Here is a 25,678-nt window from a genome sequence, read left to right as displayed (position 1 = left end):
GCTCATAGTCAGTTTTCCATCCACTAATACCCCCAAGTCCTTCTCCTGGGGGCTGCACTCCATCCACTCCTCACCCAGACTGTATTTGTGCATGGGATTGCCCCAACGCATGTGCAGGACCTTGCACTTGGTGTTGTTGAACTCCATGCAGTTCTCATGGGCCCACTTCTCAAGCCTGTCCAGGTCCCTCTGGATGGCACATCCCTTCCTTCCAGCGTGTCAACTGCACCACACAGCTCGGTGTCATTGGCAAACCTTCCGAGGGTGCACTCGATCCCACTGTCCATGTCACCAGCAAAGATGTTTAACAGCACCAGACCCAACACCGATCCCTGAGGACGCCACTCGTCACCGCTCTCCACTCGGTCACAGAGCTGTTGATCCTAACTCTTTGAGTGTGACCATCCAGCCAATTCCTTATCGACCGAGTGGTCCACCTGTCAAATCCATGTCTCTCCAATTTAGAGACAAGGATGTCGTGCAGGACAGTGTCAAATGCTTTGAACAAGTCCAGGTAGATGACGTCAGTTGCTCTTCCTTTATCCACCAGCACTGTAACCCCATTGTAGAAGGTCACCAAATGTGTCAGGCGGGATATTCCCTCAGTGAAGCCACATTGGCTGTCACCAATCGCCTCCTTATATTCCATGTGCCATAGCATGGTTTCCAGGAAGATTCAATCCATGATCTTACCAGGCAGAGGTGAGACTGATGGGCCTGTAGTCCCCTTGGACTTCCTTTATTCCGTTTTTAAAAATGGGGTTTATGTTTCCCTTTTTCCAGTCAGCGGGAAATTCACCAGACTGCCAGGAGTTCTCAAATATGATGGATAGTGGCTTAGCCACATCATGCACTGGTTCCCCCAGGACTCATGGATGCATTTCATCAGGTCCCATGGGCTTGTGCACCTTCAGGTTCCTTAGATTGTCTCAAACCTGATCTTCTCCTACAGTGGAGGGTTCTTCATTCTCCTAGTCCCCATCTTTACCTTCTGTGTCTTGGGTGGTGTGGCTGGAGCACTTGCCCATGCAGACTGAGACAAAAAAGTCATTGAATACCTCAGCCGTCTCCATATCCCAGGTGAGTAAGCCTCCCTTTTCCTTCCAGAGAGGGGCCACATTTTCCTTCTCTCACCAACATAACTGTAAAAGATCATTTTGCTGCCCTTGATGTCCCTGGCCAGAATTAATTCTATCAGGGCTTTGGTCTCCCTAACCTCATCTCTGGCTGCTCAGACAATTTCTCTGTATCCTTCCCAGGCTACCAGTTCTTGCTATCACCCTCTGTAGGCTTCCTTTTTATGCTTGAGCTTGTCCAGGAGCTCCTTGTTCATCCAGTCAGGCCTCCTGGCATTCTTACCTGACTTCCTCTTTGTCCAGATGCCTCACTCCTGAGCTTGGAGGAGGTGATCCTTGAACATCCACTAGCTCTCTTGAGCCCCTCTTCCCTCTAGGGCCTTATCCCATGTTACCCTGCCAAGCAGATCCCTGAAGAGTCCAAAGTCTGCTCTCCTGAACTCCAGGGTAATGACCTTGCTGTGTGCCCTCCTCGCTGCCCTAAGGATCTTGAACTCCACCATTTCATGGTCACTGCAGCCACGGCTGCCCTTGAGCTTCACACTCCCCACCAGCTCCTTCTTGGTGAGAACAAGATCCAGCAAAGCCACTCTCCTTGTTGGCTCCTCTGTCACTTGGAGAAGGAAGTTATTATCGACAAATTCCAAGAATCTGCTGGATTACTTATACCCTGCTGTGTTGCCCCTCCAACAGATATCGAGGTGCTTGGCGTACCCCATGAGGAGCAGAGCTTGTGAAGGTGAGGCCGCTCCCATCTGTCTCTAGAGGACTTCATCCACTCTTCCTGGTTGGGTGGCCTGTAGCAGAACCCGAGTATAACATCTCATGTCCCTGCCTTTATATTAATATATATTAGTGATATTCCTAAATAATTGGTTAAGCCTAGAAAAAGCTGAAAAAAAAAAAAAATACTGACAAGTACCAATAGGAGTATTTTTGTTACCCAAGGATGTTCAAGATATTGAAGAGTTTTGTAACAAGGGAGTAAATATCTGCCATGCAGAAGAAGATAGTGAATGTACCATTCTGTGTTTCCTCCACTGAAAACCTCTTGGAGCAGAAAAGGAAAAAGTGTAATTGTTGATTGCCTCCATGAGATGATTCCCAAAGTAGAGTAATGGCATCAGTGCAGAGCTCAAATACTTGATTTTTAAGCTCAAGGCCAGAGGTTTTACAGTCCATCTCCCAGACAAAACACCACCAACCCCTACAGAGCACAGCAAACTGCAAAAGCCAAACCAGCCTTTAACATGTACAACAGAAAAGGGAGCATGGACAGAGCAGATAAACTGATGTTGAGCCCAGAGAAGTCAGTAGCACGACCCACAACTGTGAAACAGAAATCACCATGGTAAGTTCCCTCTAACACGCTCTGGACAACTCCGCTGTTCACTCAAGCCCAGCCAAAAGCAGCACAGCAGGACAGAGCCCCCCTGCTGAGTCCTGTCCTTCCCCCAACCTCCGCAGGTACTACGGGACACTGGGAACTGGAGGGCACTGGGAGATGGGAAGCAAGATGTAAATGTGCGGAAAACTCTCCGTCTGTCCCCACTGACACACCTGCCAGTGCTGCAGAGCTGCCTCTCCCCCTCCTTCTATCCCCCCATCCCTTCTCCTTCCCTTCCGTGCCTGCCTCGGTTGGTTTCTCTCCCTCCCTGCCTCCATCTCTGGGTTTCCTACAACGGGGCAGGGGAAGGTGCAGCTCCAAATGGTAGAGGGGAGAGATGGGGTGATTGCTTAGGTTCCGACCCCATATACCTCTGCAGGATGAACAGATGAACCAAGTGTTTCCACCAAAGGAGAAGTAGTTCGAGCATTTTCATTGCACCTTTAATATTCAGTGGCTGTCAAATGCCATCCACCTGATTGGCATTTAAACGCAGCCTTGACCGCTCCTGAGTCAATATTCCTCAGTTATGACAGTGCGTACAATTCATCAGTTCTTTTCAAAATAACTTCAGAATACAAATGATGTCACAGCATATTTAAATATGATAAAAAATACAGCACTGTGTAACCTAGTTATCTAATAGATAGCGCACAAAGCAGAATCTGTTACAATGACAATCTTCCAGGTGACTGCCTGCCTTTGGGCAATTTCCAAAGCAAATATTCAAGTCAGTTGCCTTAAATCTTCTCACCACTGATCCACAACAGAGCTCTTATTTACGGTTAGTGTCCCGTAAAGATATAAGCATAACCCTTAAAAATGACATATAATGTCAGTGAAGAATCTGAGCCATTTACAGTTCTCCTGAACCACTCCTCAGTGTATTTTTATTTCTTTGAAGCCGTGACAGCAGTCTGTATCATCGTGGGAACAAAAACAGTGACAACTTGGATTCTCTGAACTCAGTCAAACCTCCCACTGACTTCAAAACCTAGACCAGATTTATACCATCAGTCTTTGATTCCCAGCTTGTGTCTCGCAAAACAAAATGATGCTCACACCCTCATAGACAGAGGACTATAACACAGCACTATTTTACTTTCAGACATGTGACACGGACTGCTGGGTGGATTTGGAAGTGAATGGTGATTGGGAAGCACAGCGTGGCGGCTTGAATTACTGTGGCACATATCAACCAGAGAATGAGTTTACAGAGGACCGTGCCAGCCTTAGAAAGTGTTCCTGGATCTGCTGCCATAATGGTGATGTCCCACGAACTCAGCACAGGCAGTGAGCCCAATGCATTCAGTGCTGCTGTTGCTCAGTGTAGCCAGTGGCTTTGCTGGTCATTACATGTGGTTACTGCTGACTCTCAGCTACCGAAAGAGACAAGTAACTATGTGCTGCACCTCCTGATTGAGACCTTACTGGACCTATCCCCTCCCACCATCTGGAGAAATACCCGCATTATGCATAAATAAATAAATATATGTCATATTATCTATCTCTGCTGATAGTTGTGTGCATCTGCAGGGAGGCAAAGCAGGGGTGCCTGAGATGTGGATCCAAACTATGTCCATCTTCATCACGAGTATATCCCTGCTAACAGAGGAACCAGCTATTCCCTCTGCAGTTTGGGGCATTTGCATGCTTGAGCAGAGCAATGACAGCAGATCGTGTGAGTGTCACAAACGTGAAACAAAGAAAATCACTCAAGAGTAAAGTCTTTTTACTGTTACGCAGGTATTCTTTACTAGCAGCGCTGGGGTCACCCTGGGGATTCTCTACCATAAGGGCTTCCGAGAATTAGTAAGGGACATCCGTTTACATACACACAAATCATACATATTCATTAAATTTCTAAGAAAAAGGGTGTCTTATGACAATGAGTTCCCAGAATTCATTTGCATAGTCTGAGCATGTGTAGTGAAAATAGGGTGAGGGTCCTCAGTGGTAAGGGAGGAAGTAAGTAGTCTTCTTCACAGTGTTCGCTAGTTGACCTTTCTAGAGCGTGCGCTGTGAAGTAAAGTCCAGGTGTCTCCTTCCTAAATCAGCAGAATCATCCTCCCTGTAATAGGTCTCTGTGTCTCTTTGTTCGAGCCCCCCCTTATCTCATTCTAGGAGTTGCTCAAGTGTCCGCTGAAGGCTATGAGTCTGCTATCAGTGATTTATGTTGTGAGCCTAACGAGTGTTTCAGTTTTACCTAAACAGACAAAAAGACCTAAGGAAACAGCTGAGGAGTCAGGAGTCCTTGAGAAACAAATGAAGCAAAACACAAGCAAAGCTTTGAAACAAACGAAGAAACACAAGCAAAGCCTTAATACATCACATCAGAGTTTAGTGATAATTGTCAGTAATTAATTTTTTTGAGCCCTTTCATTCCCTTTAAACCAGAGAAAATGGGTGCATTGGTGCCAGGTGGCTGGAAAAGGTCCTGCTTGACTTGTGCGAGCCAGGCCAGCAGCTTCACCCACTAGCTCTCCCAACTCCAAGTGCAGAGCTGAACCCCTTGCCTACAACCCCACACTGCCGCTGCCCCACACTCGCCAGAGGATGCTGCCCAGGGCCCCCAGGATGGGGATGTTTGGGCCAGGGCTACTGTGAAGGAAACTACCCTGGAAAGGCAGGGATAGCTGCAGGGCAGGCAAGGGGGGCAGAGGGAAAGGGACACGGTGTCCCCGGGGAGGCAGCTCCATGCCCCAGCCTGCTCTAAGCACCGCTCTGCAGGACTTCCCTGCCACCAGGCTTTCCCAAAGGAGAGGGGCACCCTGGCTGTCAGGCCGTTCCCCTGGGACTGTGCCCACCTCTGGGCTCGAGGGAGCCCAGGCATCCAGGCTACTTTAACCCTCCCAGACTCTCCCAAATCGGGCAGTCTCATGAAGCACTGAGCTTTCTGAATGTGGTCCTTGTGCCATGGGCCCTGGACAAACACAGCTTCTCAGAGATGCTGCGGGGACAAACCTCCCTCCTCTTGCCAGGGCAGCTCTGTCCCTGCAATTAGCTCTGAGTGGCTGCCTGGAGACAAGCACTTGCTTCACTGTGTCCCTCTGGACGGCCACATCCTGCTCAGGGACAGCGCTGGCCTGGGCCAAGGACGAGGGCATTGAAGGGACACTACGTGGGGACAAGGGCCTTGGGTGAGCTGTGTCCGAGTCCCAGCCAGGGACGGGGCTGGAGCCAGAGCCTTGTTAAGGACAAAGTCACTGGATCCACCATCCAGGGATAACTCTGCAGAGTGGGACCCAGGTTGTCTGGAGGTTGTCTGGAGCCCAGTCACCCCAGGGAGTGCCAGGGTGAGGCCAGGGCAGGGGATATTCCCCTCTGATCTCTGCTCTGGGGAGGCCATGGCTGTGTACTGGGCCAGCTTTGGGCCTGTGTTGCAAGGGAAATGGGTGGGCTGGAGCTGGACACTGCGACCACCCCAGCACTTACCCCAAACTGAGCCCTGGTGTCCCAGTGCCCAACATTCACCAGTGCTGCCCAGTGCCTCCAGTGACTGAAGATCCCAGTCATGTGGCTGACCCCATTGTCCATGCCCCAAGTTCTCATCCCACTTCCCAATGTTCCCTAATCCTGGGGTCCATTGTGTCCAGGAAGAAGGACCAGTCCCAGTCCCCCATTTACTCAAGGAGCTGGAGAGGGGGCAGAGACAATTCTACCTGGAGACACGTCATTTGAGACTGGTGTCATCTGTGGTGGAGCACTGAAGGGACAGACTGCTCTGGGACGTGAGGGGCACTGGGAGATGGGGGGACCTGGCTTTGGGAGGTTGTTGGAGGATGGTTTTGGAGGAGTGGGGCATCACTGTAGGGTTTCTGGATATCAGGAGTGCTCTGTCCACCTGCTCTTCACCACCCCCAGATTCCTGGGCCCTTCCATGTGCAGCTGCCCCATGCAGGAAGCTGGACTGATGCCAGGGAAGGTGGCTGGATCTGTGCCAGAGGTGGGGGTGACTCTGTGCTGGGTCTGGGCTTGTGCCAGAGCTGGTGTCTCTGCCAAGCCTGGCTTTGCCCTGGAGACTCTTGGGAGGAACAAGGAGGAGTCCTGGGAGGGATAAATCTGCCCCTCACCTTCTCCAGCCTCACCCAGCACTCACCACACCTCAGAGGAAGATGAAGGTCGCAGTGCTCAGCGTGGCCCTGCTCTTCACCATCCTGCTGTGCACCCCGGAAGATGCTCAGGTGAGTCCCCAGTGCCACAGGAAGGGGCTCAAGGCTGGGGATGGGTCTTGGCTGCAGGACATCAGCTCTCCTGCAGAATAGAATTATAGTGGGGAGCAGGAAACCCCTTGTCTTGGCCTCTCCCTTTCCCAGGCAAGGGGCTCCTCCAGGCTGCCCTGCACCTCCAGCCCTGGGCAACACAGCTTTCAACCTTCCACAATTCCCTCGGTTCCTCCCCTTCCCCCGCAATTAATATTCTTGTGCCCAGAGCCCACGTTCCTCACTGAATGCTCAGACATGCCTCCTCCCTGGGAGGGTCCCCACCGGTTTCTTGTCTTGGTGCCCCACCTCCCTCTCTTTTGTGCCTCCCCGTCACATCCTATTGGTCCCCTCAGGCATGTTTCCCTGGGATCTCTTCCGTGTCCTATCTTGGGTCCCCAAATCCTCTCCCTTTAATCACTCCCAATGCCTTTCTTTCCATCTTTCCCATCAGTCCTTTGCTTTTCATCCTGTCCACTGTGGTAGTGTCCCCAAATCCCCTTCCTTGATCCCCCACTGCCAAACATTCTCTGTCCTTTTTGTCCTCTACAGTCCTCCTCATTCTGACACCTCCAACCACTGTATTTGAAGTCCCTGTGCCCCCTCTACTTGAATTCTTTCACCCCAGACTTGCATCACACAGTCCTGTGCCTTCAAACCCCCCAGCCCAGTACCCTGGATTCCACTAATTCACCCCAGTACCCTGTCTTTGGGTCCCCATCACCGCCTTCTTCTTTGGAGGCCCTGAATTCCCCACACTCTCCTTGTTTCCATCCCTAACCCCAGTCCCTGCATGAACAGGTATCCCAGGTGAAACTTGGAGGAGTAGGGCTGAGGGGAGCAGAAGGGATTTTCCTGCTCAGACCAGGGGGAAGTCATGGGCCTTGGGGGACTGGGGATACCTGTGCCCCAGCACCACCAAGATCCAGTTTACTCTTTGCTCTTCTTCCCTAGGCATTCCTCGAAGCAAGTGGAGGTTATGGTGCAGTGGTAAGTAGTGGGGTGGATTGGAGGGCACCCAGTCAGGGGAACTGGAGGGCAATGTGGTCGTCCCATCCCTTGCTGGGACTGGGGACATCCCAGTGACCACTGAGGTCTCATGGTCTCTCTACAGGCATCATTCAAACTCGGGAAGGTGAAGAGAGCTGAGGTAGGTACCACAAGTTTTGCTGGCCCCAGACCCTCCTATCCAATGGCCATGACACTTCAAGGTTTCCCAGTGTGACCCAGTAATTCCCAGGGCACCCCACTGCAACCCCAGAGGATACCCCTGCACCTTTCCCCAAGATCTATATTGCATTCCCATCCATCTTATTACATCCTAGTGCAACCCAGGACACCCCAGTACACAGCCACGTGCCCAGGGGGCCCCTTCCCCAGGACGCCTACTCCTTTCTGTGCACCACCATACAAGCTCACATACACACATACAACATTTGTGCCAGAAGCACCTGCCCTGAGAACACCATTGCTGTCCAATGACTCCCAGTACACCCCAATGTACTCAAGCGTGTCCCTAACCCTCCCTTTCTCCCCAGCCTCTTCTGGATGACATGATGGTGGAGCTTCTGCCCCAAAAAAGTCTGGCTGTATCTGCTGATGTCTAGGTGAGCAGGATTAGGGTGTCTCCAGCCCCACAAAGGACCCCGGGCCCCAGGGGTTCTCAGGCGTGGGCAGACCTTGGGTATGGGAGAGGGAAACAGACGGGACTGTCCCTGCCCCATGTCCCAGGGTGAGCTGGACAGAGATGCCCCCATGCCTTTCCATGCACTCCGTGGGGCTCTATGGCCCCAGAGGGTCACTGTGCAGGCCAGGCAGGGCCTCTGGTGCCATCCAGACACCCAGGATCACTGTGAGGGCTGGGCAGGGCTCTGGGAGATGTAGGGGCATCCCAGGGCAATGACACACTGGGCAGGGGCTCTGGGTGCCATAGGGGTCTCAGGAGAGCCAAGTCCTGTCCTGGGTATCCTGAGGGCTCCCATACCCTTCTCCTTCCCCAGGACTCTGCAGGGAGAGATGGTGGGGACAAGGCCCCTCTCATGTCCCAGCTGACACTGGGGGTCACATTTTGGGCTCTGTCTTTCAGGACCGGAGCTGGTGGTGACACCCTTGTCCTGTCCCCCTCCAGCGGCATGAGGAGATGATCATCCCTGGATGACCCCACCTGATCCCCCGGGAGCCCTGGGTCATTTCCCTCTAATGATCAATAAACCCCTTCAGCAAAGCTTCGCTCTGCGTGTGTGTGTGTTTCCGTGTCCACATCCCCTCTCCTCTGCCAGCACCCTGACGCCCGGGTCCTCTCTGGCTGCACCACTGTGATGACCAGAGTGGCTGAGGGAGCCCAGGCGCCTGGGGTGTCTCTGTAAAGGAGATCCCCTTCCCACCCACCCGCCATGTGCCCCCAGATAAAGCAGATTAGGGCAAACTGGAGTGTCCTGCCATGAGGCTGGGAGAGGCAAGGGCCAGCCGGTGCCAGCCCTTGGGGCACCCGGTGTTTTGGAGGCACAGCAGGAAACAGGTTCTTAGTGGGGCTCCAGTGAGCACCATCCCCCAAAGAACACAGTTTGGTGTCTGGGCAGGAGAGGAGCGTGGACAGGCAGCCCAGACCCCTGGGTCCTCTGCCCCGCTCTGGGAAGGGCGGTGGTTCGCTGTCCCATGGTCTCAGCTCTCCTGGGTTCACAGGAGATGTCAGAGCCCAACACTGGGCCCATGTGCCTTCCGGGGTCCCCAGGCCACTCCCTCCTCTGAGGTGCAACAGCCCCACCACAGCCAGGAAGGCAGGTCATTGTTCCCAGATGCTGGACTGACCACCCCCCATCCCCTGCCATGTGTGCCTTGGCTTTGTGGGACTTTGTGTTTATTATCTTTCAGCTGTGGGGACCTGAGAGTTCCAGGTCTCCAGACCTGAGAGCAGCAGCATGCAATCAGGGCAGATGGGCACCAGCATACTCTGGCTTGTCCCTAGGTTGTGGGGCTGGGGCAGGAGCTGTCAGTTGGGAAACCAGTAGAAAAAGGGGAAGCCAGAAATCATAATGTACCAGGACACAGACCTGACAGAGCAAACATGGAGACAATGACAAGGAACAAACCTCACCGCTTAGAAAAATTTATATTTCCCCTCTTTTTTTTTTTTTTTCTTTTTAAATAAAACCACAAAATAATAATAATAAAAAAAAAAAAGATAAAAAGTCAGATTCTAATATTTCTTGGGAGTTGCTTTTTACACAAAAAGCACCCATGATCTAAGGATTATAGATTCCAGTCATGTGCTTGTGCCCTTAACATGTCTTGTGTGGGACTCGAAGATTCAAATGTCTCCTAAACGTCTTCTTCTTGAGCCCAGTGTACACAGGAGGGGGAACTTGTTGCTCAAAGGGAAGCCTGTGTCTGGTGGGGCTCTGCAGAGCCCAGACTTGCATCCAGTGCTTCTAGACAGGCCCATTAATGGCTGCAGGGCTGGGGATGGCTAGATAGAACAAATCTGGGAGCATTTGAAAGTGGTTTGGATGAGAAGCTCAGAATTTGAAATTAGGTTGTAGAATTGGAGGAAAGACACTACTCTGTTCTCCATGTGCACTATGAGTTAGAGGGGCTGTATGGCAGCAAAGAGGACTTGTGTTTGGGTACAGTTTCTCCCAGGAATGATGCGAACACCTTGGAACAGACTCCTGGGATTGGTCGCGCCCATCCTGTCACACTGAAGCTCTCCCATGTGCCTCTCCATTGGCTGAGAAAGTCCTTCAGGATGAGGAATAGTCTGCTTTGGGGAACAGCAGGAGTGAGACAGGGCTCCCTTCATTTCCCTCCTCTCCTCACAGGTATCTGATCCAAGGTGACAGTGCCAGGGGTGGTACAGCATTTGGCACTCCGTGTGACTCTGTTTACCCATGATGGTAAACCTGAAGGGAATCATGATGGAACTAGGTGTCAGGACAGCTCAGCATCAAAAACTGATGGGGGGCTTTTGAATCTTTTTGGAGACAAAAAGGCAGCTAGCTGGCTCTAAGGAGACGGGCAAGCCGGTGGGCGGGCAGCTGAGGCGGCGTGGGCTGTGGGCGGAGCCAAGGGCCGGTGGCGCCTGTTTTGAACGAGGTGTAAAGACACCAGCGGTCACTTGCCAAGGAGACCAGCTCCAGTGCAGGTAAGGCCGCACTGGGGGGATTCACGGCAAAAGGGACCGGAAAGGAGCTTTTCTGGGGGGCTTTTGAATCTTTTTGGAGACAAAAAGGTGGCTAGCCAGCTCTAAGGAGACTGGCAAGCCGGTGGGCAGGCAGCTGAGGCACTGTGAGCTGTGGGCAGAGCCAAGAGCCAGTGGCACCTGTTTTGAACGAGGTGTAAAGACACCAACGGTCACTCGCCGAGGAGACCAGCTCACACCCCACCCCTCAGTAACGAGCTGGGAGGGCTTCTGAGTTACCGTGGCCAGAACCAGCACGACCCACCGTTAATTCGGTGATAAGAACCCTGTGGGAGGGCAGCGACCTGGTCGCTGCCCACCGAGCCCAGGGTGTTCAGGTAGTACGTGACTGGGAGTGCATCTAGGCAGCTTGTAGGGCAGGGCTGAGACCCTGCCACTGGACAAGGTACATTCGGTCCCTGCAAGCATTTGATCAGTACTGGAGAGAGAGGAGGGAAGGAACAGCACTGCAGGGATGTGAGAGCACTGTGTGTGGGAAACAGCACACAGGGATTGGTTCTTTCCTGGCCAAGGACCATGGTCACAACACGACCCAGAGGCAAAGTGATGAAGAATGTGAGAACTCAGACAGAGGTCCTGCACAAACAGGTGGCTGTGCAGGTCTCTCCTTGCCAAGAGTGCCTGAGCCTGGCACTCGCATCGGAGGGAGTCAGAGACATCGTCTGTGTGCGGTGTGATCAAGTAAACGATCTGCTCAGGCAGGTGATCGAATTGAGGGAGGAGGTAGAAAGGTTGAGAACGATCAAAGAGTGTGAAAATGAGATTGACTGGTGGAGCTACACTCTGAGTCAAAGACAACAGGTAGAGGCTCTACAAGAAATACATGACTGCCTCTCCTACTCTCACCAGGCAGAACGAAGGCATGTGGAGGGCAGGGGGGAATGGAGTCAGGTCCTTACTCGGAAAGGCAAGCAAAAACCTCCTCCACCCTCCTCACCTTCCCAGCTGTCATTATACAATAGGTATGAGGTGTTGGAACTAGACAGCCAGCCAAATGAAGATGGAAATGAGGACTCACCTGGTGAGTCATCTACTGCTTGTCCCTCAGCCCCAAGACTTACGACTTCTTCAAGTAAGAAGAAAAGGAGGGTAATTGTAGTGGGTGACTCTGTTCTGGGGGGTACAGAGGGGCCCATATGTCGACCAGACCCATACTTTAGAGAGGTCTGCTGCCTCCCTGGGCTCAGGTCAGAGATATTAAAAGGAAAATCACTAGTCTGGTGCTGCCCTCTGATTACTAACCCTTATTGGTTATCCAGGCAGGTAACGATGAGGTGGTAGAAAGAAGTCTTAAGCCATTCAAAAAGGACTTCAAAGCACTGGGGTGGCTAATTGAAGGCTCTGGAGCTCAGGTCGTGTTTTCATCAATCCCTCAAGTGGAAGGGAAAACCACTGATAGAGGGTGGAAAACATATCTGATTAACACGTGGCTCAGAGACTGCTGCCACCGTCAGAATTTTGGGTTCTTTGACCATGGCGAGGTTTATAAGGCACCTGGTCTGCTGGCGACAAATGAGAAAGGTGGGATGCAGCTGTCTCTGAGGGGGAAAAGGATTCTGGGGCAGGAGTTTGCAGGGCTTATTGACAGGGCTTTAAACTAGATATGAGGGGGGACGGGGAGATAACTGGGCATGTTAGGAACAAGCTTAAGGGAAATATGCCAAAGCTTGAAGGCTGGTGGACTGGTGAGGGCTCTCCCTCTGCCACTTCATTTGGGAGAAGGGAAAGATGTTCAGGAACCGTGGAAGCACTTGAGAAGGGTCTGGTAGGGAATGGGGCCCATGCTCACAAGAGGGTGTTGGATTCATGAGCTCATCTCAAGTGCATCTATACCAATGCACCAGTATGAGCAACAAACAGGGGGAGCTTGAGGCCATAATGCAGCATGAGAATTATGACATAGTAGCTATAACAGAAATGTGGTGGGATGCCTCACACGACTGGAGTGCAGCAATTGATGGCTACAAGCTCTTCAGGAGGGATAGACAGGGAAGGAGAGGTGGTGGAGTGGCCCTATATGTAAGAGAATGCTATGAGAGCTCAGAAATCAAGTATAGTGATAATGGGGTTGAGAGTGTGTGGATCAGGTTAAGGGCCAATAGAGCAGATCTTGCTGTGGGAGTCTGCTATAGACCCCCCAACCAAAGCAGTGAGGTGGATGAAGCTTTCTACAAACAGTTGGGAGAAATCTCGCAGTCACTTGCCGTTGTTCTTGTGGAGGACTTTAACCTCACAGATATCTGCTGGGATCACAACACAGTGGAGAAGGAACAATACAGGAGGTTCCTGGAATGTATGGAAGATAACTTCCTCACACAGCTGGTGAGTGAACCGACCAGGGAAGATACCCTCCTGGAACTGCTTCTTGTGAACAGGGAAGAGCTTGTGGGGGAGGTAAAGGTTGGAGGCCATGTTGGGTGCAGTGATCATGAGATGATTGAATTTTTGATCCTTCGAGAAACAAAGAGAGGGGTTAGTAAAACTGCCACCTTAGACTTCTGGAGGACTAACTTCGACCTGTTCAAGAGACTGATTAACAGAATCCCTTGGGAGGCTGGCTTGAAGAAAATGGTAGTCCAGGAAGGCTGGACATACTTCAAGAGCAAAGTCTTAAAGGCACAGGAGCAGGGTGTTCCCGTGTGCCGAAAAACAAGCAGGCGGGGAAGGAGACCAGCTTGGCTAAACAGGGACCTTTGGCTGGATCTCAAGAACAAAAGGAGAATCTATTGCCTTTGGAAGAGGGGCCAGGTCTCTCATGAAGACTGTAAGGTCATAGTGAAGTTACGCAGGGAGAACATTAGGAGAGCCAAAGCACAGCTAGAGCTCAGCTTGGCTGCAGCTGTTAAGAAGAACAAAAAATCTTTCTATAAATTCGTTAACAGCAAGAGGAGGATTAGGAAAAATCTCCCTCCTTTACTGGATGCAGAGGGAAACATGGTAACTAAGGATGAGGAAAAGGCTGAGGTGCTCAGCGCCTACTTTGCCTCAGTCTTTAGCAGTGGAACTGGCTGTTCCCTGGACACCCAGCCTCATGAGCTGGGAGATCGGGAGGGGAAGCAGAATGACGTCAGCACAGTTGAAGAGGAAGTGGTCAGAGACCTGCTACACCACTTGGATGCACACAAGTCTGTGGGACCGGATGGGTTACACCCAAGGGTGCTGAAAGAGTTGGCAGATGTGCTCGCCAGGTCGCTGTCCATGATCTACCTGAAGTCATGGCTAACTGGGGAGGTCCCATTGGACTGGAGGGTGGCAAATGTGACACCCATCTACAAGAAAGGCAGGAAGGAGGATCCAGGAAACTATAGAGCTGTCAGTCTGACCTCGGTGCCAGGGAAGGTCATGGAGCAGGTCATCTCGAGTGCCGTTAGAAGTCATATAATGGACAACCAGGGGATCAGGCCTAGTCAGCATGGGTTTATGAAAGGCAGGTCCTGCCTGACAAACCTGATCTCCTTCTACGACAGGGCGACCCGCTTATTGGATGAGGGAAAGGCTGTGGATGTTGTTTACCTTGACTTTAGTAAGGCCTTTGACACCGTTTCCCACAGCATTCTCCTGGCGAAACTGGCTACTCGCGGCTTGGATGGGCACACGCTTCGCTGGGTAAAAAGCTGGCTGGATGGCCGGGCCCAAAGAGTTGTGGTGAATGGAGTTAAATCCGGTTGGCGGCCGGTCACGAGTGGTGTCCCCCATGGCTCAGATTTGGGGCCACTCCTCTTTAATAGCTTTATTGATGATCTAGATGAGGGGATCGAGTGCACCCTCAGTAAGTTTGCAGACGACACCAAGTTGGGTGAGAGTGTTGATCTGCTCGAGGGTAGGGAGGCTCTGCAGAGAGACCTGGACAGGCTGGAGCGATGGGCTGAGGCCAACTGTATGAGTTTCAATAAGGCCAAATGCCGGGTGCTGCACTTGGGCCACAACAACCCCCATCAGTGCTACAGGCTTGGGGAGGAGTGGTTGGAGAGCTGCCAGTCAGAGAGGGACCTGGGGGTGTTGATTGATAGCCAGCTGAACATGAGCCAGCAGTGTGCCCAGGTGGCCAAGAAGGCCAATGGCATCCTGGCTTGCATCAGAAATAGTGTGGCCAGCAGGGACAGGGAAGTGATCTTGCCCCTGTACTCAGCACTGGTGAGGCCGCACCTTGATTACTGTGTTCAGTTTTGGGCCCCTCACTACAAAAAGGACATTGAATGACTCGAGCGTGTCCAGAGAAGGGCAACGAAGCTGGTGCAGGGTCTGGAGCACATGTCGTATGAGGAGCGGCTAAGGGAACTGAGGTTGTTTAGTCTAGAGAAGAGGAGGCTGAGGGGACACCTCATCGCCCTCTACAACTACCTGAAAGGAGGTTGCAGAGAGCTGGGGATGAGTCTCTCTAACCAAGTGACAAGTGATAGGACAAGAGGTGTATGGCCTCAAGTTGCGCCGGGGAAGGTTTAGACTGGATATTAGGAAACATTTCTTTACAGAATGGGTAGTTAGGCGTTGGAATGGGCTGCCCAGGGAGGTGGTGGAGTCCCCATCCCTGGAGGTGTTTAAGAGTAAAGTTGACTTAGCGCTTAGGGATATGCTGTAGTTGGGAACTGTCAGTGGTAGGTCAATGGTTGGACTGGATGATCTTCAAGGCCTTTTCCAACCTACACGATTCTGTGATTCTGTGAAGTTAGCCTGTCACTCAAAATATGGGCACTTGAACTGCAGCTTATGCATCTATATTACATTATTTGCTGGAGCTTTTGCCCTAGTCTGGATTGCAAAGGCTCTTTAATTTTGTAAATTGGTTTGTGCAGGAGGGAGTATGAACTTAGGAAAAAAAACCTCAAACATCTGCACTGGAATTCTGCCCTGCACAGTCAGTCATAGAGCCATGGAATCATAGAACCACAGAATCACAGAACGGTTTGGGTTGGAAGGGACCTTTAAAGATCATCTAGTCCCAACCTCCCTGCCACAGGCAGGGACACCTTCCACTAGACCAGGTTGTTCTAAGCCCCGTCCAACTTGAACTTGAACTCTTCCAGGGAGAGTGGCATCCACTTGTTCTCTGGGACACTTCTTCCCGTGTCTCACACCCTCAGCATGAAAAAGTCTTTCTGATGTCAAATCTAAATCTTCCCTTTTTTAGTGTAAAGCCATTACTCCTTTCCTTATCACAACGGGTCCTACTAAATAGTCTCTCCTTTAAGCATTGAAAGGCTGCAATAAGCTCTCCCCGGAGCCTTGTCTTCTCCAGGATGAACAATCCCAACTCTCAGCCTGTGCTCCTAGGGGAGGTGTTCCAGCCCTTATCTCCAGGTTGAACATCCCCTGTTTCACCCAACACTCCTCTTTCATGCCCTTAACATCACCATGGTGCAGAGCCTAGTTCTGTACTTATGTCCTCATAGGTGCTGACAGGCTGCAGTAAGATCCCCGTCACCCTTTGTTCCTCCAGGCTGAACAAGCCCAGCTCCCTCAGCCTCTCCTCACAGGAAAAGTGTTCCAGCCCCAGCCTGTCTTGGGGGCCATTCACCAACCCCCCTCCAGCTTTCCAACATCATTCCTGTACTTGGGGTCTGAAATCCGGATGCAGTAACCTGGACCATCCCCTCTCTTGATCTCCTGGCCATACTCCTGGACATAAAGCCGCTGGCCTCCCTTGCTGCCAGGGCACACGGCTGCCTCCTGCCCAACCCAACCAAGACCTTTCCCATGGGGCTTCTCCCAGCCAGGCAGCCCCCAGCATGTGTCATTGCCAGGGGGATGTCCTGCAGGGTCAGATGCTGGCACTTGTCCTTGCTGCATTCCCTGAGGTTCCTGCCAGTACGTGCTCTCCTGCTCGTTTGGCCCCTTCCCTGAGCACTGAGGCCTGGACACCTTTTCAATAAAGTTTCAGGCAAAGATGGTGTTGAGTCCCCCAGCCCCATCTGTGTCTGCTGTTATGAAATCACCCTCCCCATTCAGCAGCAGCCCTGCATTTCCCTTGTTCAGCCTTGGCATCTAATGAGTGACTGAAGCTTGTCTGCTTGCTCTTGACTTTCCTTTACAACCATTGGCTCCAGGCCAGCTTTGCCTTCCTAAAAACAACAAAGTCAATATACACAAATTTATCCTTTGTGAACAGTCCGTGGTGTCACCTCCTGGCAGCTGCTCCATGAGCCCTGTCAGAGCCAGCCCTGTCCCTGCACTGACCCAGCCTTCCTGCCCCACAAATGCTTTATCGAAGACCCGTGGTGCAAGGAAAGGTTTCTATGCCAATCAAAGCCACAGTCAGTGGAGAAAGAGAAACAAGTGTGGGCTGTTGGTCTGCGATAACATGCTACTGCCAGATATATACCTATATAGACAGGCAAAATGGATGCCTCAAGAGCTGGTCTTAGGCCTTCTGTCTACCTAGAACCAGGCCCTGGGATCCCTTGTCTCCCTTTTCACCCGTGCACAGGCAAGCACACAAACACACACACACACACACACACACACACACATAAACACAGCTCTCTTCAGCACAGACTCACAAAACCATTGAGGCTGGAAGGCAGCCAGCTTCCACCTTTTCTGTGACACCTCTTCATGCTTCATTTTTAGTCAGGAGCTCCCTTCTCCATGCAAGTTTCCTGCCACTTTTCTATGACTTCCTGCATGCCAGGGTGGACTGTTCTGGAGCTGGAAGAGATCCATGAGCATCAAACAGTTCTCTGTATCCCTCTTCTCTGCAGGGTGGTATCCCATGGGCTTCTTCCAATCAAGTCCCTCCACAGGCCAAAGCCTGCTCTCAGGAAGCCTTGTTCCATTCTTTCAGGGGCCACAGCTCTACCTTCTCACCTCTGACTGTTACATCCCTGAACACCTCTTCCTTGTTTGTAAGTATGAAGTCCCAAAGGGCACCTCACCTCACTGCATCCACAGTCACCCTTCTCAGGACAAGTCAATAAGCTCCAAAAGCAGCCTGTATGGCTTGCACCTTGCTCTGTTGTCCCTTCAGCAGATATTGGGATAGCCAAGGTGGGCGGTGAGATATCAGGAAAAGAAGGAAGATGCTCAGGAGAGAGCAAGGTGGGACAGCTGAGTGGGTGACTACAGCCTGCAGGGAAAGAGGTGTAGGTGATGCAATAAGATTCCTATTTTATCCTGTGGTGGAGGTGACACAGGGTTGTGGAAAAGCAAAAAGCCCCCAGTAAAGTCAGCCTCTTCCTGACTTTGGCCATGGCTGTTGTTTCTGACACGGATGCCTATGAGGAGGCACAGTCCCTGGCAGCACTGGCGCCTCATTGCCCCCTTGTCCCTACTCAGGAGCCTGGGAGGTGCACATCTCCATTGTCCACTGCCCCAGGAAGAGCCCTGAGGAATATGTGAGGGACAGGATCTCCCTCCCCAGGCACTGGGGGTCACGGTTTGGCCCTTTGGTTAATGGGGTCAGGGCTTGGTCCTTTGGTTTCATGAAACACATCCAGGTTTCCTCAGTATCAGAGCCACCTTTCCTTTGCTTTTTCCTACCTGTCATCACTGCCTCCACATTTCTGCTCTAACCGGAGCCTGGAGAGGCTTTGTCAACAGTGTCCCCCAGTGGGACCCATTAAAGTCACAAGAAACTTTGTAGTTTGAATCTAACTTTGAATCTTCAGAGGTTTATTCAGCTTCTTCACTGTGTCTGAGATTCATGGAACTGGCACGAAACCCACCCGAGGGTTCATTAAAATGCCTTGGGCTGGTCCTGTGCTGCAGAACTGGGCCGGGCTCCTGGGATGGAGGTTGCTCAGGGCAAGTGGGCAGTGCTGCAGAGAGACAGCTCTGCCCAGGAGCAGCTCCTCTGCAAAGCGCAGCAGGGCTGAGGGCACTGCCGGCAGGCACATGAGAGCAGTGAGGCAGGGAGAGCTTAAAGGCAGTCGGGAGTAGGAGAATACTGATGGCTCAAAGGAGGAGAAATCATCAGGGCCATTGACACAGTCAGTCTCTGGGTGCAGGGCAATGCAGCTGCAGTTCATGGAGGGATCTGGTCAAGATGGCACAGGCCCCAGGAATCTCCCTCCTGTCTAGAGGAGGAGGACGTGCTCCAGAGCAAGGCTTCCCTGCTGCACTGTCAGAGGGACAGGCCATGGCGGCTGCCTTCTCCTGGGGATGGCTGCAGGGGTGTGCAGCCGTGGGTGCAGCCAGGGGTGCCCAGGGTTGTCCTTCAGAGCAGGGTCCCTGCACCCCAGGGGCTGTGTGCTGGGGCAGGGACTCTGCCGCCTGCCAGAGTCAGCACTCAGCCTGCCCAGGGAGCTCCCCACAGCACTGTGTGGAGAAGCTGTGGGGATAGGGAGAGACCCCCAGCAGGGCAGGGTCCTTCTGCTGTCCAGAGGGTGCTGCATGGGTCAGGGCTGCTCACAGCTCTGGCTTATAGGCTAGCCATCCTTGGAGAGAAATTTTCCTAATGGAGAAAAAAGGGGGGTTTTACTTGGATGGGAAGGAGCATGTAATGTCAGTTTTCTACTCCAAGTTTGCCGTGTGGGGATTAAGAGGCAGGAATTACACACACTAGTTCGGAAAAGGCACTGATACTCCCAGTCTGTTTCTCCGAGTGATGAATGAGTCTGGAAGCATCAGATCAATCCCCTATGGCTTACAGCATCACCTTTCCAGCCTCATCAGTGTTCATATGATTTGCCAATCTGAGCTTTGAAACACAGAGGTGCCCCTGGGCAGTGCCCTGTCCCTGGAGGTGTCTGCAGAGCAGAGCTGAGCACACAGCAGCTGGGATGGCATCTGTGAGCCTGGACAGGGATCAGACATGGGGACAGCGAAGCAGATCCTGGCAGAGGCAGCTGCAGGAAGCAGAGACATGGGCAGCGACTGAAGAAAACGTCTACCAGAAATCTCCTTTCAGGGGATATATGGCACCTCCCATCATCCCCTGCAGTGCAGATCCCTTCCCCTGAGCAACCCCTCTTTATGCCTTCTCTCCCGCCCGGCTGAGATGCACATCCTAGAACTCACAACCATGAGTTCCAGGGCATGAGTAGGCTCCTTGTCCACCTGAGGCTCAGAGGAGGTGCATCACTCCTGCCACCTGATCATTCCCCTCTGCCCAGCAGAGGGGTGAGGGCAGGGCCCTCCGAAGTTGCTATCTGGGATGGTGATGTGCACATCTGGGAAGGGGATGTCTCTCCCCCATGCCTGGCTGTCTCTCTGCTGGCCTTTCTTGACTGGACCATCACTCTATCTCTTCTTGTCTCTCCACTCACCTGTGCTGCTCTTGTTCATGCTGTCAGGCTCTCTGGGGATGGAGAATTATCTGCAGAGTCAGGCACTGACTTTGTGAGTCCTCCCCACCAGCTCACCTCACCGGAACCAAGAGCCTTTTGCCTCTTAGGGCTCATGGCTCTTTACTCTGAGTACAGCAGAAATGCTGAGGATTTCTGATTTCAGATAACACTCCCCAGGTGAGATGGGGTGGGGCAAGGAAGGGCTGTGCAAATAAACAACAAAAAAGTCTAGAACTCCTTTCTACAGCCAACTTCCTTTATGACTGAGCATGCACCTGCTGACAATCCCTTCGATGTTAATGGGAATTTCATCTGAGAAATTCTGACTATCATCACATATGGTTGCTGCATCCCCGCTGCTCACAGGTACCCCCTAGACTAGAGCAAGATGGACACCTCGGGAGCCTATAGCAAGAGGTGCTGCTCCTCAGGGCTCACTCAGCCAGCATGAAGCAGAGCTCCAGCCATGGAACTGAATTGATGTCCTGCTAAGCAGAAGAAATTAGTACGTGTGTTGGTGGAGGGGGGACACTCTATGAGATATGTCTCTGATTTTGTACAGCAAAGTGATTCCTAAGTTGTCATTGTGTTCTCCTGGCACAGGTCCTGGATCCTTAGGGAAGAAATGTCCAGTGCAAGCTCCATCACTGAGTTCCTCCTCCTGGCATTTACAGACAGGCGGGGAGCTGCAGCTCTTGCACTTCTGGCTCTTCCTGGGCATCTCCCTGGCTGCCCTCCTGGGCCAACGGCCTCATCATCACCACCATCGCCTGTGACACCACCTGCACACCCCCATGAACTTCTTCCTCCTCAACCTCTCTCTCCTTGACCTGGGCCCCATCTCCATCATTGTCATGGTTTGTGCCCAGCGGGAAACTGAGCACCACGCAGCTGCTCAGTCACCCCTTCCCCCTTGGGAATGGGAAAGAGAAAATAAAGCAAAAGGTTCAGGAACTGAAATAAGGACAGAGAGGGATGATTCACCCATTGTGGTAATGGGGAAAAGACAGATCCAGTAAGGGGGAAAAAAAAAAAAAAAAAAACATCAATTTAATTCAAACATTAACAACAACAAAATTTAACATAGTAGTACAGTGAGAAGTATTATCACATCTTAAAAACACCTTCCCCCACCTCTCCCTTCTTTCTGGGTTCAGTTTTGCTCCCGATTTCTCACCCTCCTGCCCCACAGCAGCACAGAGGGGCAGAGGATTGAGTTACAGTCAGTTCATCACGTGTTGTCTCTGCTGCTCCTTCCTCCTCATGGGGAAGACTCCTCACACTCTTCCGCTGCCCCAGCATGTGGCCCCATTCATGGGAGACCATCCTCCATGAACTTTCATGTGAATCCTCATCACAGGGTGAATTCTTCTCAAGATGCTCTGTCATGGGTTACCTCCATGTGTTGCAGTCCTCCCAGCACTAAACTACAACAGTGAGGGCTTCTCCCCTCAGAGTCTGTACTGGTTTAGCCAGGATAGGGTTAAGTTTCCCCAGCAGCGGCGGGGGAATCTCTAGCCGGCTTATCCATATATCATGCTGATGTCACATCCTGGCGCGAGCGCGGGAAGAATCGGTGATTGCGTGGGTTGGCGCAGCCGGTTCTCTCACTGCTGTATCAGTATATACTTTGCTCTGTTCATTGTTATCACTGTTATTCTTATTGTTATTGTTTGTTGTGTTGCTGTTGCTCTGTTGTATTAAACCTTTCCTTATCTCAGTCTTGGGGCTTTGTATTTCACTCCCTTTGTGGGGGAGGGGCAGCGGCTGCGTGGTCTCAGACCCCGGCAGGGATTAAACCACCACAGACTCCCGGCCTTCTTCAGGCAGAGCCACCTGCTCCAGCATGGGGTCCTCCTCTGCTTCACCATGGACCTCCATGGGTGGCAGGGGGGTGGCCCTGCCACCTCACCACAGGATGCAGTGTGAGTCTCTGCATTGATGCACACCACCCCCCTTCTTCTTCCTTCCTTTCACTGATCTTGGTGTTTGCACAGGTGTCCTCCTCGCAACTCCTCCTCACAAGTTCAACTCCTCCTCACAGGTTCCCTTTCTTAAATATGGTATCACAGAGGTTCAGCCATAATTATTAATTTGTTTGGCCTTGGCCAGAAGCAGGTCTGACTTGGAGCTGGGGGAACTTCAGGAAACTTCTTCACAGGAAGCCATCACTTTAGCCCCCTCCCCCACTAGCAAAAACCCCCACCACACACACGAACCCTGTACAAGGAGCTGACAGAGTTCGCAGATGTCACAAAGCTGCGTCAGGGGACCAATGCATACACTGGCAGGCTGCCTTCTGGAGTAACCTCGGCAGGTTGGCAGACTGGGCCAACAAGAACCTACTAGATTTCAGAGAGGAGAAATTCCAAGTCCTGCCCTGAGCTGGCCTAACCCTGGACAACCTCCCTGAGTAGGGTGCAGCTCAGCAGAAAAGGCCCTGGGGGGTCATGGTGGACAACAAGCTGCACATGAGTTGGCAGTGAGCTCTGGCAGGCAAGAAGGCCAACAGCATTCTGGTTGTATGAAGAGGAGCATGACCAGGAGATGAGGGGGAGGGATTCTCCCCCCCCATTCAGTGCTCGCTAGACCACATGCCCAGTTCTGCACTGAGTGTGGGACCTCCTGCCCCCAGTACAGGAAAGACATTGATCAACTGGAGCAAGTTCAGTGAAGGGGCACCAATACAATTGTGTGTGTGGGGGCATGCAGGGGGCTGGAGAGCTTTCCACCTGAGAAAAGGCTGAGGGAACACTGTCCAGTATGGAGACAAGAAGGCTTTGGGAAACCTCGCAGGAGTATTTCAGTACCTGTCAGGTGGTTAAGAAGATAGAGCCAGACTCTTCATAGTGGTGCATGGTGGGAAAATGAGAGGCAATGACAAAAGCTGAAAGACTGTTCAGGCAGGAGATGAGGACCATGAAGTCTATGAGGTCATAACCATGAGGTCACACACACTGGAAGAGGTAGCCCTGAGAAGTTGTGCAATCCAGATCCTTGTAGGTTTTCAAGCCTCCTTTTCCCCTAAATATGGTGTCCCAACACTGAACAAAACACTCTTGCTCAGGCAAGAATGAAGCAGAAGCCTATGGCACCAGCACAAGCTCGGCTTCCCCTGGGCCTTCTCTTCCCTGTGAAAGAGGTCTTCTACCAAACCACACCTCTTCCACCCTCAGCCTTTGCAGCTGCACGTGCCTGGCCTGCCCACTTGCCTTCATCACCATCACATTTGTAATTAAGGCCCAACACAGATCTTGGCACTCCCACTGTAGGCTGGCACCCACCCCACACCTGGAGCCCATCTGGCCATGGAGGCAGGGAGAGGCCAGGTCCACTCTGCCTGGCACGGGGCACAGCTTTTTCCTGGGCATGTCCCCAAGGAGCTCTCCTCATGGGTGTCAGCCTGTGGCCTGGCAGGGGTGGCACAGGGACAAGGGCTGCTGGGGCAGGGGTGAAGGAGCTCAGCTGGGAAAGCATTAGACTGAAGATCTAAAGGTCCCTGGTTCAACCCCAGGCTTCAGCAGTGATTTTCTCCCTTAGATTTTTGCAGAGCCCATCTGCCTTCTTCCATCCTGCCCTGGTTCCTCCTTGCTCCTTCACCTCTTGCCAGAGCACTGCCCGTGCTCTGTAGCTGCAGATCTACAGGTTAGAAGGAGCCTTCCTCCAGCACCACAAGCCCCCAGCCTCCCCCTGGGCAGGACTCTCCATTCAGTGTTTCTTTGGGGTGGTCTCCAGCTGTGCTTCCTTCCCTGTTCCACAAGGATCGGGATCTCTCCTCTGCGAGGTCTCTGCAAAGACCTTGTCCCTCTCATCTTTTTCATTCTCAGTGGTGCACAGACTGCTCCCCTCCTCACACACATCCTGCACCTGGACCTCAGTTCCCAGACCAGAGGCCACCATCCCCCCAGTCCCAGGGAGAGGCACATTTTGGAGTTGAGGCCTGAATGGGAGTATCCTCTCTCCAGAGGTCTGTCACAGCCAGACCTCTGATGTTCCCTGGACAGCTGAATAAGCCGTGCTGAGGATCGTGGCACATGGGCGCAGTGTTCTTTAGTCACACACTGTCCTGAGCAGAGATTCTTGGCCCCCTTTGCCCCCCAGCTGCAACACTTGATGAAACACAGACATGCTCCTCTCTGGGCAGCAGCAAGGAGATACACAGCACAGGGGGACCCCTCTGGGGCCCCACATGAACATCCCTCTGCATCGCTCCTCCCTCCTGCAAGGGCACAGGTCAGGACAGAAATGTCACCAGTGGCTCCCCTGAAGTCCAGCATGGAAGGTCACCAACTCACACTGTGACTTCCAAACAACTCCAGCTCAACCACTGGATGTCATTTTCATTCTCCGAATTTACCTCCCTCTGCATTTTCTGTACATCACACATGCTTCTGTGTTCTCTATCAGCACCAGACCAAGGGATCACAGCACAAGTGTCCCAGCTGTCCCCAGTTCCCATCCCCAAATATCCTCACACACTAGATGGGACTGTCCAGCCCAGCTGCAGCCCTCACAGACATCACTCCCTGCTCACAGGAAGAAAGATCTGCTCATGAGCTCCAACAAGCGGCTGGGCTCCCCTCTTGCAACCTCTTGCTGCTACAGAACCCTTCTGGCCCATCAGGAACACGGTGACAACTGTGACCCAGGAGATCGTCCTCTGTCTCCAGTCTGAGCACCTCCCCAGTCAACCAGTCAGGCCAAGGAACGTCTGTCACGGATGAAAGTATTGACATGGTAATGATTTAGTAAGAAATCTAGATTTATTAATAACTAACAGAAATTTATCATTACAAAATAATTCAGAAATGCTGAAAGAAAGAAAAGCGACTTATTCACAGATTCTAAAATGACAAGATTCACACTAACTTACTTAACAGTACCTTAATTTATACATATATACATGCACGTACACAAAACAGACAAACACACACACAGAAACAAGGGTACGTACCCCCCCACACGCACCAATACGCAGAGAAAGAACGGGTGAAAGAGAAGCTAGCTCAAAGAAAAATTTCCCTCTCGAGTTTAGAGCAAATACTCACAATGCCTTGGCTTTCCTCAATGGGCGATAATTGAGACTCGAGTGGGTGGACTTCGCCCTGACCTTCTGTCTGGAGCAGACGATACCTTAAGGGTTTTGGTACCTGAGAGGTGTCCCAGCTCAGGGGAGATGCTGGTCACAGGCTGCTGTGATCCAGGAGAGCTCAAAAGGTCTCCCTTGTGGTGCCAGTTTATAGGGTCCAAGACTTTTGTCAAATACCTTCTGTTGCCTTCCAGCAGTTGCACAAGAACTTGATGAATGTGCAACTCTGTTATTGTTCCCATTTGATCACATCCCAGGCACAGGTGTGCCAGGCCCTTAGGAGATGATGGGCTGTTATAACCGTTTCCAAGTAATCAGGAGGGGCAGGAGCCAGGCTCGTTAACGTTAGCAGTCCTTATCTCCACAGATTGGTGTATAGCTCGGGAGATGTGGCTGGAATCACACCTGGCACCAAGCAGCCCAACAAAGAGGGGCGGGGAGGGGTGAGAATTAAACCACCACAACATCACATACTGGACTGTAGTCCCACAGTAATGTGCAC

General features: G+C 52.1%; 1 non-coding gene across 1 annotated transcript; it reads left to right on the top strand.

Annotated features, from left to right (window-relative positions):
- Nucleotides 1–23,537: 23,537 nt before the first annotated feature.
- On the top strand, nucleotides 23,538–23,610 carry TRNAF-GAA (transfer RNA phenylalanine (anticodon GAA)). Its single transcript has one exon. It is a non-coding gene; the product is annotated as a tRNA-Phe (tRNA).
- The last annotated feature ends 2,068 nt before the right edge of the window (nucleotides 23,611–25,678 follow it).

This window comes from Strix aluco, unplaced genomic scaffold (genome assembly GCF_031877795.1).
Source record: "Strix aluco isolate bStrAlu1 unplaced genomic scaffold, bStrAlu1.hap1 H_2, whole genome shotgun sequence".
In the NCBI taxonomy this organism is placed as follows: domain Eukaryota; kingdom Metazoa; phylum Chordata; class Aves; order Strigiformes; family Strigidae; genus Strix; species Strix aluco.
Note: the sequence above shows the minus strand (reverse complement) of the source record. Positions and strands in the feature narration are given on the sequence as shown.